The sequence below is a fragment of the Lutra lutra genome, chromosome 1 (genome assembly GCF_902655055.1).
Source record: "Lutra lutra chromosome 1, mLutLut1.2, whole genome shotgun sequence".
NCBI classification, from domain to species: Eukaryota; Metazoa; Chordata; class Mammalia; order Carnivora; family Mustelidae; genus Lutra; species Lutra lutra.
Genome location: NC_062278.1, coordinates 189,487,759 through 189,500,002, shown reverse-complemented (window position 1 = coordinate 189,500,002; position 12,244 = coordinate 189,487,759). Strand labels below are relative to the sequence as shown.

Here is a 12,244-nt window from a genome sequence, read left to right as displayed (position 1 = left end):
CAATATGACACCCATTTGAGAGAAGAAGAAACCCAAATTCAGAGAGGCCAAGAAACCTGACCAAGCCCAAATTTCTAAGAAATCTGATAAATCAAGGAGAGCTAGGCTTCAAATGAAGGTCTCCTGACTCCCAGTTCAGTGCTCTCCTCACTAAATTTGCTGTCTGAATTCCTCTCTTCCTCCCTCATTTCCTCCCCTCTTATCTTCTTTTTTCTTCACCAAATACGAATTAAGTTTCTCTCATGTTCCGGGCACTTCCTGTCTTCTCCCGGACTCCTGTGTTTCTTGTCTCTTTATTCATTTTGGCCTGGATGTATGTGTGCAGGCAAGCCAGGGAGTGCGCCTGCGTGCCCACACTCCAGCATCCCGGGCTGTCAATCTCACTGGAGATGACCCTCTGCCTTGTGTCTCTTCTCCTTCCTTACCTGCCAGTTTTTTTAGCTCAAAGAAGTCAGCACTCAGCTTTCAAGGGCATATTATAAATAGAGCCTTAACAGCCAGCTCTCTTTTCTTATCTGAAAACTGACACCAAGCACCGGCAACTGGGACAAAAAGAAAGAGAACAGGGTCAGTGGCGAAGCAGATAATCAATATCTTTAAGTGACATGAGAGCGAAGAATCCCAAAGGGGAGGTGGGAAGAGACCGGAAAATGACAGCCTGAGAAAGCCTGCTGGGCTCCTCCAGGGCACGAGGGGTGGGGCACTGTTTCAAACAGCAGGATCCATATTACATTTATGTTTTAATTAAAAAATATAGTTGGTTTTATTTGGTGATTTATGAATTGGGTGGCATGGGCATCCCGTCTAACAGACAGAAGGGTGCTCCCCATATTATAATTTTTGTATTTGGAATAAAACAAAAACAAAACAAAACAAAAATCTCTTTTTCTCCCAGTACAAATGACCACAATGAAAACTCTGCAGAATCTTGACCCCTAAAGCTGGGTAGGAATTGTATCAGGTCCCAACAGGACAGGAGGAGAGTTCTGAATTGTAAGGTGAGATCATGAAGTTCTGGCTATTTGGGACATGAATTCTGAAAGCAGAGAAATGCCTTAATGCAGAGTCTTTTTTTTTTTTTTTTAATTTGACAGGCAGAGATCACAGAGAAGCAGGCAGAGAGAGAGGAGGAAGCAGGCTCCCTGCTGAGCTGAGAAGCCAATGCGGGGCTCGATCCCAGGACCCTGGGATCATGACCTGAGCTGAAGGCAGAGGCTTTAACCCACTGAGCCACCCAGGTGCCCCCTTAATGCAGAGTCTTAAGAAGAGAAGCAGGGCCGGGCAGTTAGAAGGAGTCAGAGTTGGAAAGGTTCCCATAGAGTGTAAAAAGACCATCAAATCCAACCCCTCTGTTTTACAGATGAGGTGGCTGAGGCGCAGAGAGAAGTCACTGGCACAAGGGCTAATAATCGTAACCAGACAAGCTACACCCAGCACAATGCCCTGAAGGTGGGAGGATGTAGTGAAAGACCAGGGACTCTCCAAGAGGTCATCTTCTATGTCTAATATAGAGAATTGAAATGTGCCTTTAGGAGGCTGGGACTGACCCCAGGGCACTGGCTCAATGATCCTGAAGGAAGAGACTAGAAAGACTGCAGGAACACAAAAGCAGACTCCTCCTGCTCTTCCAGGTGGCTTCTATGAATTCAAGGTTCTTCAGGTAGGTCCTCCTGAAGACCTGAAGTAGTGGGTTGGACAGGAAGGGATGTGGATGATCTTGAAGTAGCTGTTGGCTTCTGTACAGACAAAAAATGCCTCTCTAGGGAATAGAGGGTTTTTTTGTTTGTTTGTTTTGTTTTGTTTTTTTAAAGATTTATTTATTTATTTGAGAGAGAGAGAGAGGGTATGTGTGAGCAGGGGGAGTGGCAGAGGGAGAGGGAGAGAGGAAGCAGACCCCCTGCTGAGCCCAGAGCCTGACATGGGGTTTGATCTCCTGACCAGGAGATCATGACCTGAGTCAAAGCCAAGAGTCAGACACAGCCGGCTGAGCCACACAGGTGCCCCTGGGAAATAAGGTTTTTATCTAACCTGCACAAAAAACTACCCAAAAGTGATGGTGATCCTCAACCAAAGAACTAATCTTGACTCTGACCCACACACCCTGATCATTAGCCTGATGCTCAACCTAATCCTTTCTTTGACCCTTACCCTAAACTTGTCTCTGATCTTCACCATGTCTCTGACCCCTCATCAAGACCCTTACCCTGATTTTGAGCCTCACATGGAACCAGACCCTCAACCTGACTTTGACTCTGGTTTTCACTCTGATAGAACATGATCTAGTCCTTGCCCCTGTTCTAACACTACCTTGACTTTTAGTCTGATGCTTGCCAAGATTTTGGTCCTGACTCTGACATTGACATGGACTGACTCTCACCTTTACCCTTATATTGAACTTGTCCTCTACATAAATTCTGACTCAGAAACTGATCCTAATCTTGATCCTGAACGCTACCTTATCCTGACTTTCACCCTGACCTTCACCCTCACCATGGATCCCTGTTCCTGACTATAGTCCTCAACTGACACTGACCCTTCTTCTGGTGATGATTCTAAACCTTTTCCTCACACTCCCTCTGAATCTGATCATAATCCTCACCCTGATACTCACAAAGACTCAGATCCTGAACTTGACCCTCACCAAGATCCTAACCCTGACCTTGACTCACACACTCAACAAAACTCTCTTCCTGAATGAACTCTGACCCTTAACTTGAATGTCACACTGACTCCTACCATAACCCTAAGTCTGATTCTGAATTTGAGGCTGAATAAACTCCTGACCTTGAACTTGGCTCTCACCCTTACCCTACCTTCATCCTGGACTTCACCCTCATTTTGTCTTTGAAACTTACTTTGAATACACACTTATCTAACCTGGACACTGACCTTCATTTTGAGCCTGACTCTTACCTTTATCCTACCAAGACTCTTACCTTAACTCAAATCCTTAAACTCACCCTAACTCTGACACTGACTTTCATTCTCACTTTGACCCTGATTTTGACCCATACCCTTACCATGACCCTCATTCTACCTTTCATAGTGATTGTGAACCTGACCCTGAATCTTACCCTCACTCTACCCTGACTCTGACCGTCAACCTAATCTTTACTTTGAAATATTAACCCTGACTCTGACCGCCAACTTAATCTTTACTTTGAAAACCTCACTCTGAATCTCTCCCTAATCTTAACTCTAATTGAAACAATGGCATTGTCACTGACCCTCATCTTTTCGTATAACTTGACTCTGACCATAACCCTCACACATATTTTGACCCTGACCTTTACCTTGGTCCTTACCTCCTATTCCTGGTATCCTGATCCCCCTTTTCTGAACTTATACTAAACCTTATAATATACTTACACTAAACCTTATCCTTACCCTTCTCCTAGTCCTAAGTCTCACACTGCCCTTATCCTAAAAGTTGACCTGATGCTGACCTTCAACCTGACCTTCACTATCACCCTCATCTTCCTATTCTCCATGATCATCTCCCCAAACGGACTCTGATGTCACTCTAACACTGGCTCTGACCTTCCCACCCCTGAGCCTTACCCAAACTTGATTCTCAACTTGCCCCCACCTTTCACCTCACCCTAATTATCACCCTACTTCAAAAACCTTGAACCAATGATCCTGAAGCAGACCCTGACCTAGACACTACTCTTAAACTGACTCAGATCCTGAACCTGATCCCAAGCCTTACCTGATCCTCACCTTTACTCTGATTTTCACCATGTTCTCAAGCTGACAGTGTCTATGAATACCATCAGACTAGCCCGTTACTTCTCTCTGTGACTTGCCCTTGACCCTTATTCTGACTTAATGCTTAACCCTGATCCTCTCCCTGAATTCTTATTCTCACAGTGACTACAACCTTGATCCTTATCCACATTGTACACAGAACCTTCCCTTTCTTAAACAGACATATTAAATCTGTATTTGACCCTGACCTTCAATCTCATTCTGATCTTACCCTGACTTTGACCCTAACATTGACATTTACCCTGATCCAGACCTTCACTGTGACTATGCACTTGACTTTTACCCTCACTTTAGTCTGAATCTCATCCTTACATTCACCTGACTCTGATGCCTGGTCTGAACTTGGTTCCAACTTCACTTTTGTCCTTAACTTAAACCTCACTCTAACTCCGAAGAGTAACCTGATCATGATTTTCACCCTGACACTCACCATTATCCTGACCCTCACATGATGCTAATCCTGACCTCCTGTGACCCTGAAATTGACTTTTACCTTGACTGTCACCTGGATGATGAACTACATGTTAACCTTTCCTGCGACTTATTCTGACCATATCCCTTAACTTGACCCTCACCCTAAATGTGACCCTCATCTTGAGACTGACTGGACTCTAGCTAAACCTGACCCTGGACATCACCATGAGCCAACTCTCACCTTCACCCTGAACCTATCCTTCACCCTATGCCTGAGGCTGGCCCTCACAATGATGCAGACCCTTATGCTGTCTCTGACCCTCACTATTACCATGACTTTGACCTTGACCTAGAACCTTACTTTCAGGACTGAATTTGAGCCTGAAATTCAACTGACCCCAAATTTCACCATTAGCCTGATCCTATCCCTCACCATAATCTTCTCATTGACTCTAACCTGCATCCTTAACCTTGTTCTGACCCTCACCATCTCCATGACTTTTCACATGACCCTGACTCTCACCGTGACTCTAACCCTCACCATGATCCTGATACTGGCCCTTATTCAACATCAACCTTATTCAGACTTAGATCCTCACCCTCACCTTGTCTCTGACCCTGCACTTGACCTTGGAAACTTGAATTTCAATTTAACTTGAACTTCAATTCAATATGATCATCACCCTGTTGGGATCCTGATGCTCACCCTGATACCAAATCTGACTCTCATTTCTACCTTGACACTCATCCAGATAGTAACCTTCACCTCTGCCCTGTCTTGAGACTAACCCTCACCCTTAATACTATCACACCCTCTGATTATGAATCCTACTTTGAGTCTTACCTTGACCCAGATTATTATCCTGATCTTGACCTTGACTGTGAAGCTGACATTACGCTGACCCTCACCACAGTTGTCCTTAACTGTGACTATCCCTGAATCAAACTTCATATCTGATTCTCACTCTGATCCTAATGCTCATCTTTACCTTTTTCATGACCCTTATCCTCAATGTGACATTGACTTTGATGTCACCCTGACACTATTATCTGACTTCCTTACACCTCAAACATTACACTGTCTCTGATGATCAACCTGACCCTGACCCTGTTCATTATTCTGAAACTGACCAACACCCTGACTTTGACCTTTATGCTACTCTCACCCTGACCTTGACCCTCATCCTATGTGACTCTGATTCTCAACATGACCCTAATCCTGATCATACCTTGATTCTTACCTCACACTTACACTGAATCTGATTAGAATTCTCATCCTGACCCAAATCCTCAGGCCATCCTTTCCTTGAACAATGACTATTACCCTGAGCCTCATTTTTACTTTACCTTGACTCTAACGCTGACTTTTACCCTGACCCTGACCTTCATTCATATGTTTACCCTCACTCTTAAGCTAACCCTCACATGGACACTCACCCTGACTCTGATAATGAATTTGATCCTCAACCTGACCTTCACTATGACCATCACCTTGACACTGATCCTTAAATCTATACCCCCTCACTTGACCCTGCAGCAGACCTTCTTTTCTCCTTCATCCTGACACTAATCCCCTCACAGACCCAGACCCTCAACTTGATCCTAACATACACTCTGACCCAGATCTTTAAAAAAAAAAAAAAAGATTTTAATTTTAGGTAATCTGTACACCCAATGTGGGGCTCAAACCCACAACCCTGAGATGAAGAGTCATACACTCCAACTAAGCCAGCCAAGCACTCCTCACTGCCTCCCATCTTGATCCCAACACTGATTCAGACATCCACCATGATCCTAAAGTTCACTGTCATCATGACCCTCACCTTTAGTCTCACCCTATGACTCTCGCTCTGACCTCCAACATGATTCTGGCCCTCATAATGGTTCTTATAATGGTTCTGACCTTAAAAATGACCTAAGTATTCCAAGTTGAGTTTGAACATGAAATCTTGTACATTTACATGCTAGTTTCAACTAGATTTCTTATAACTAGCAAAAAGAATATACTTTAAAAATCCATGCATAATTCCAAACTTGCCTTTACTTATATACACATCTTTAAACATGCTGCTTTGACTGGTATTAATATGGTCTACATCAAAGTAAGAAAGGCATTTGAGGAGAACATGTTCTCACTGACTTGCCTCAGATAAAGCATGGGTTAATTCTAGCAGTCAGTAAAAATTTCTGTAGAAATTGATGTCTGATTTCTTTTTTACTGCTAGTCGGTCCAAGCAAATATGATTTCTAAGGATATTTGTTTTAACTCACAATAAGAAGTTACTGGGTACAGAACAATGTGTAAATCTGTACTCATTTTCACATATATGGCTTGGATTCCTCCTCTTCTAACTCACAGGAAGAAAATGCCATGAATGGGCGCATGAATGCTAATAAGTGGCTCTGAAGTGTCCTTGGTCATACCTTACATACATCTCTACATAGGCAAACAGAAGTAGAATTGAAAAAAAATCTGTATTAGTGCAAAGAAGCTCAGTCTCAGACATTTTCTTTTAATAGAAATTCCTTAGCGCTTCTTGAAGTAAATGAAGGTGAACCCAGGCATGAATCAATGTGTGCCATTCATCTCCAAGGTACATCCTTACTGTGCGGTACAGCAAATGGGAAAGAATCTAAGAGCAGTGGTGAAAAGAGTTTGTACTAATATAAACAAGCTCAGTCTCAGACATTCTGGCCAAAAGTAACCCGTTATTGGGGCGCCTGCGTGGCTCTGCCTGTGGCTCAGGTCATGATCCCAGGGTCCTGGAATCGAGCCCCGCATCGGGCTCTCTGCTCAGCGGGGAGCCTGCTTCCCCCTCTCTCTCTCTGCCTGCTTCTCTGCCTCCTTGTGATCTCTGTTTGTCAAATAAATAAATAAATTCTTTAAAAAAAAATAACCCTTATTGCTTCTCAGAATAAAGCAAGATAAACACAAGGACAGAAAATACATTTCCAAACATGCTGTTATTAAAAGGAGAAAAACAGATAAAAATGCACTGTTTACTAAACATAGTTTTAATTGACTCTTTGTTCTTAAAATGTCTGTGGATTAGCAAAATATGCAAATGACTTTGGAGAGCAATACATGTACATTTGTATGTGCCTCCTCAAAGCTTTGATCAGGGTGACAGAAGTGCTCATAAAAAAATTACCTGGTGGTTTTTAACTTTCTGCCCTCTGGGTATATCTTACATCTACAGAAAAAAAAGAAAAGAATGATTTAAAAAAGTATTTGGTGTAAGTAGTTGATTATATTCAGTATAAGCATTGCAGAGAGACACAGGTGTGTTTATAGGATGAGATTTTATTTGATTTTTAACAATTATGCAGTGTACTCACATAATAAATTTAAGATGATATACTGTTTTATTTATTATATTGACAATTATAATTTAAAGCTATAGTTTAAATTATCTCTATGTTTTACATCTATATCTATATCTATATCTATATATATATATCTTTTTTAAAAGTAAGGTCTATGCCCAATGTGGGTCTTGAACTCACAACCTTAAGATCAAGGGTCACATACTCTACCAACTGAGTCAGCCAGGTGCTCCACATATCACTATAGGTGTTGATGCAGACAATTTGTTACATAAGTAATGCACAAAAGAGTAAAATTAGAATTTGAGCCTTTCGTGTAAAACAACTTATTTTATGCCCAGATCAGTAGAAATTCCTTTTTGTCACCAACTATTCACTGTTGGTTAATATTAATGCTCATGCTTTTTGCATATTCTTCAACCATTTTCTTAGCTATTCTCTGGGACACCCTTGATCTAATTTCATTTACTTAAAGTTAAAAATGCTTTCACAGAGTTAAATTTATCCTTTAGACATAGACAACTTCCAGAAATTAAATCACTGCAGATGACTACCGTGATTGTCCTTACTGGGGATTGTCAGCTCACAAAAAACATTAGTGCCAATATTTGTGTTGAGAATAAATGAGCTTTTGAGCTAGTCTACAAATTCGGAAACATTCAGAAACAAAGATGTTTCTAACATCGAAAACCCTATATAAATTGGACATTAAAGAATGTTTAGATGCTTTCTATTACCTAAGAAAATAGCTTAAATAAAAATAAAAGGTCGGGGTGCCCGGGTTCCCGGGCTCGGTTGTTAAGCATCTGCCTTCGGCTCGGGTCATGATCCCAGGACTCTGGGATGGAGTCCTGCATCAGGCTCCCTTCTCCAGTGAGAGCCTGCTTCTCCCTCTTCCACTCTCCCTGCTTGTACTCTCTCTTTCTCTCTGTCAAATAAATAAAAAAAATCTTAAAGAATAAATAAATAAAAGGTCAAAGACAAAGAGTTATAATATGACAGCAATGTTTTAGCAGACCACTATGTTAAATAATGTTAATCGAGATAAATACCTTATAATCACACAGGCAAGAACGTCTTGGAGGAATTCAAAGCGGCTGTTACTGTCGGAAAGAAGTCTCTAGTTCAATTTGAGACGCTCACAGCACCTCAGGATGGCTGATTAATCCAGAACATTTGAAAATGGAGTTTAACAGAAAATCTTCATGATATTGCCCATTTAAAAAAAGGTAAGTCAGCAACAATATTCAACTAATACTGGTGGCTTTTTCAAAGCAAGTCTTACCTGCCAATCACATAATCTTGATAAAATGGTCAGGGTGGGTCATGGAGGGAACCAGGGGCCCTGTGGACAGCTCCAAATGGACATCATACAAATGCTTTCTGCAATGAATTAGAAATATATTCTGTTTCTTGTGTATTTATTCTCAGGGTGCCTTGAAGTGTTTTACATTGCCATATCAAGCTAGTCCCATACTTGGGGAGGGGTAAATGGCTTGGTTTTGCTTTCCCACCTGGGAAATTCTCGCATTTCTAATGACAGAGACATTCATTTTACTAGTACTTTCAGTACTTTTACATAGAAACCTCCCTGTCCTTGTCAACTCCAAGTCCTCAAGAAATACCAAGAGAACAGAATTTTATTTTATTTTTAAAAATATTTTTATTTATTTGACAAAGAAATAGAGAGCACAAGTAGGCAGAGTGGCAGGCAGAGGGAGAGGGAGAAGCAGGCTCCCTGCTGATCAGGGAGCCCCATGCAGACCTTGATCCCGGAACCCTGGAATCATGACCCGAGCTGAAGGCAGCCGCTTAACCAACTGAGCCACCCAGGTCACCCGAGAGGACAGAATTTTAAAGTAAAATTAACAAAGCTCTCAAAAATCCTTGAACTCCCACCACTCAAAACTACCATCAGCTTCCCAATCTATAAAGTCAACCTTTTCTGGGACTCCCACGTTTTCTCCGTATTCTGCAGAGGCAAGACATCCTCAGAGGGACAAGTAGTTGGACCCTGTAGTCTACCTGGGGTCCAACCCTGCCTGGCATCCATTCCTCTCTTGGGGTAAGGGAGGGAGCTGAGACAGATTCACTGCTTGCTTACTTTCCACTTCCTTTACCCATGACCCAGTGATGGACTGCAAGTTTGACCCCATCCAGCATCCTTCTGCGGTTTAATTTTTTTGGCCTAAGTTCCCCTCCCACTACTCCTCAACACATGCTCGCTAGCAGGCAGTACCATTGTTGGCAAAGTTTCCAGAGAGAGGGGTCGCTGCCCCTGCACACTGCTCAGAACGGGGCAGGTCAGTACTCACTGTTGCTAGGGAAGGCCCGCTGCAGGCTGCCCTGCAGACTAGACTTTGCCCTTTACTGACCTTCGCGGGGGGGAAAGCCACCTGGCCAGCTCTCCAGCACGCTCCGACAACTCCAGGTGCCTTGGCTGCCAAACTGCTCTTCAGGAAGGGCGAGTGCAAGGGAGCCATCAGCAACCCCGGGGACACCTGCTGCGGTGGCCAGCGAGCGCAAGGGTGTGCGGGGAGATCTGTTGCATCCCCCTCTTTCCTCAAGAGGAAGAACAACACAGGAAGCAGTGCCGGGGCTCGGATAAACAGCGGATCCCAACTTGGTCCTTCAAGAAAATGCGCTTGCGCTGGGCAGCCCGCGGGCGCGCCCTGAAACCGCGGTGCTGCGTGCCCAGAGTGCCGGCTCGGCGTCTCCACCTGCTGGTGATGTGGTCCGTATTTTCAGGGTGAACTGAAGTCTGCGGTGCGTTTTTAGAATGGGAGCAAATAAAATTAGGTCAGGGCTATCCAAGGGAGTCATAGAGAATAGCTGAGGGATATGCAAAAAGCATTGAGAATTAACAATGATTTGGCGACAGAAGGAACTCCTATGGGTCTCGGCATAAAATAATTCAGTAATTTTTATATGAAAAGCATAAATCCTCGTTTATTCCTTGGACACATTATTTATGGAACAAATTTAAAATGATCTGTTGTTATGCATTTATTTGTATGAATTTGGAGGTTCATTCATTCATACATATTCATAAATAGGTGATAATGTAGTTTCTGACTCTGACGTTAAAATACAATATCCTGGGGTGCCTGGGTGGCTCAGTCCTTAAGCATCTGCCTTCTGCTCAGGTCATGATTCCTGGGATCCTGGGATTGAGCCCCACGTGGGGCTCTCTGCTTGGAAGGGATCCTGCTTCTTCCTCTCCATTCCCCCTGTTATGTTCCCTCTCTAGCTGTCTCTCTCTCTCTGTCAAATAAATAAATAAAATCTTTAAAAATTAAAAAAAAATACAGTATCTTATACATAGACCTGCATATCTCTACAATCCTTATATCCGTATAAATAACATTTATATTCATTATTATCTTTAATTAATCATCCATCCTTTTCCTTTCTATAGAGGTAAAATTCACCCAGAAAACAGAAATTTTAAAACCACCCAGCTTTCTTAAAGATAAGCACTTATCTCCCATAACTTTAAATTTTTGAAAAAGCAAAAACAAGGTGTTTTGGCCAAGCTGACTCCACAGGGTCTGTGTTCATGTGTGCATTTGACTTGTCAGTACCTTTGAGCCAGACTGGGAACATACCTGTGATTGAATAAATTGGGCTTGTTACTGGTTGCACTGGGAAAGAATGCAGCCACTGGGAACCGCAGGGAGTCTCAGTAAGAGAATGTTAGAAAGTACCTATTATAGGACTTGGTCTTTAATCAGGTGATTTTAGGAAAGCCTAAGGAAATGAGGGTTTGCTCTAGATTGAGTGTTGTTAGAAAGTGGGGCCAATTCTATGATTGGGTACTTTGTGGATGCACAAACACACACTTAAGTAATTAAAATTTTTTCTTAAAGATTTCATTTATTTGTTTGACAGAGAGAGACACAGCGAGAGAGGAAAGACACGCCGGGGGAGTGGGAGAGGGAGAAGCAGGCTTCCCACAGAGCAGGGAGCCTGATGCAGGGCTTGATCCCAGGACTCTGGGATCACGACCCGAGTTGAAGGCAGAGGCTTAATAACTGAGCCACCCAAATGCCCCTAAAGTTTTTAAACTATAAAGATTTAAAAATTTTTTTTTCTAATTTATTGATTTGTTAGAGAGATTGAGAGAGCAGGAGTAGAAGGGTCAGTGGGAGAGGGAGAGAGAATCTGAAGCAGACTCCATGCTGAGAGAGAAGAGCCTGACACAGGGCTGGATCCCACGACCCCAAAATCATGACCTGAGCAGAAACCAAGAGTCGGATGCTCAACTGACTGCACCACCCAGGCACCACTGAAGTTCTTAACTATAAAGCATAAAATATAATTTGTCAGTATATTAAGTAAGGCAATATATATAGCTTTAAATGTACTATGGGGACGCACCACAACAACTTTCTAAAATAAAATAGTAGAAAATCAAGTAGAAGCTCTCGGTAATCTTTGTACCCACTATAATCCACTATGTATATTAATCATCTTTAGTTGAAAAAAAATCATTCTTTTCTTTCTTTTTCTATAGACATAAGTGACACCTAGAGGACAGAAAGTTAAAAACCATCCAGGTAACTTCTTTTTTTTTTTTTTTATATTTTATTTATTTATTTGACAGAGATCACAAACAGGCAGGGAGGCAGAGAGAGAAGGGGATGCAGGCTCCCCGCTGAGCAGAGAGCCCAATGTGGGGCTCGATCCCAGGACCCTGGGATCATGACCCGAGCTGAAAGCAGAGGCTTTA

The 12,244-nt window shown here is 42.5% G+C and overlaps 1 long non-coding RNA gene across 1 annotated transcript; it reads right to left on the bottom strand.

The window, feature by feature from the left end:
- Nucleotides 1-7,337: 7,337 nt before the first annotated feature.
- On the bottom strand, nt 7,338-10,126 carry LOC125110085 (uncharacterized). The gene is made up of 3 exons (XR_007130444.1): nt 9,888-10,126; nt 8,798-8,895; nt 7,338-7,379 (listed from the first exon to the last, which is right to left on the bottom strand). It is a non-coding gene; the product is annotated as an uncharacterized LOC125110085 (long non-coding RNA).
- Nucleotides 10,127-12,244: the final 2,118 nt, after the last annotated feature.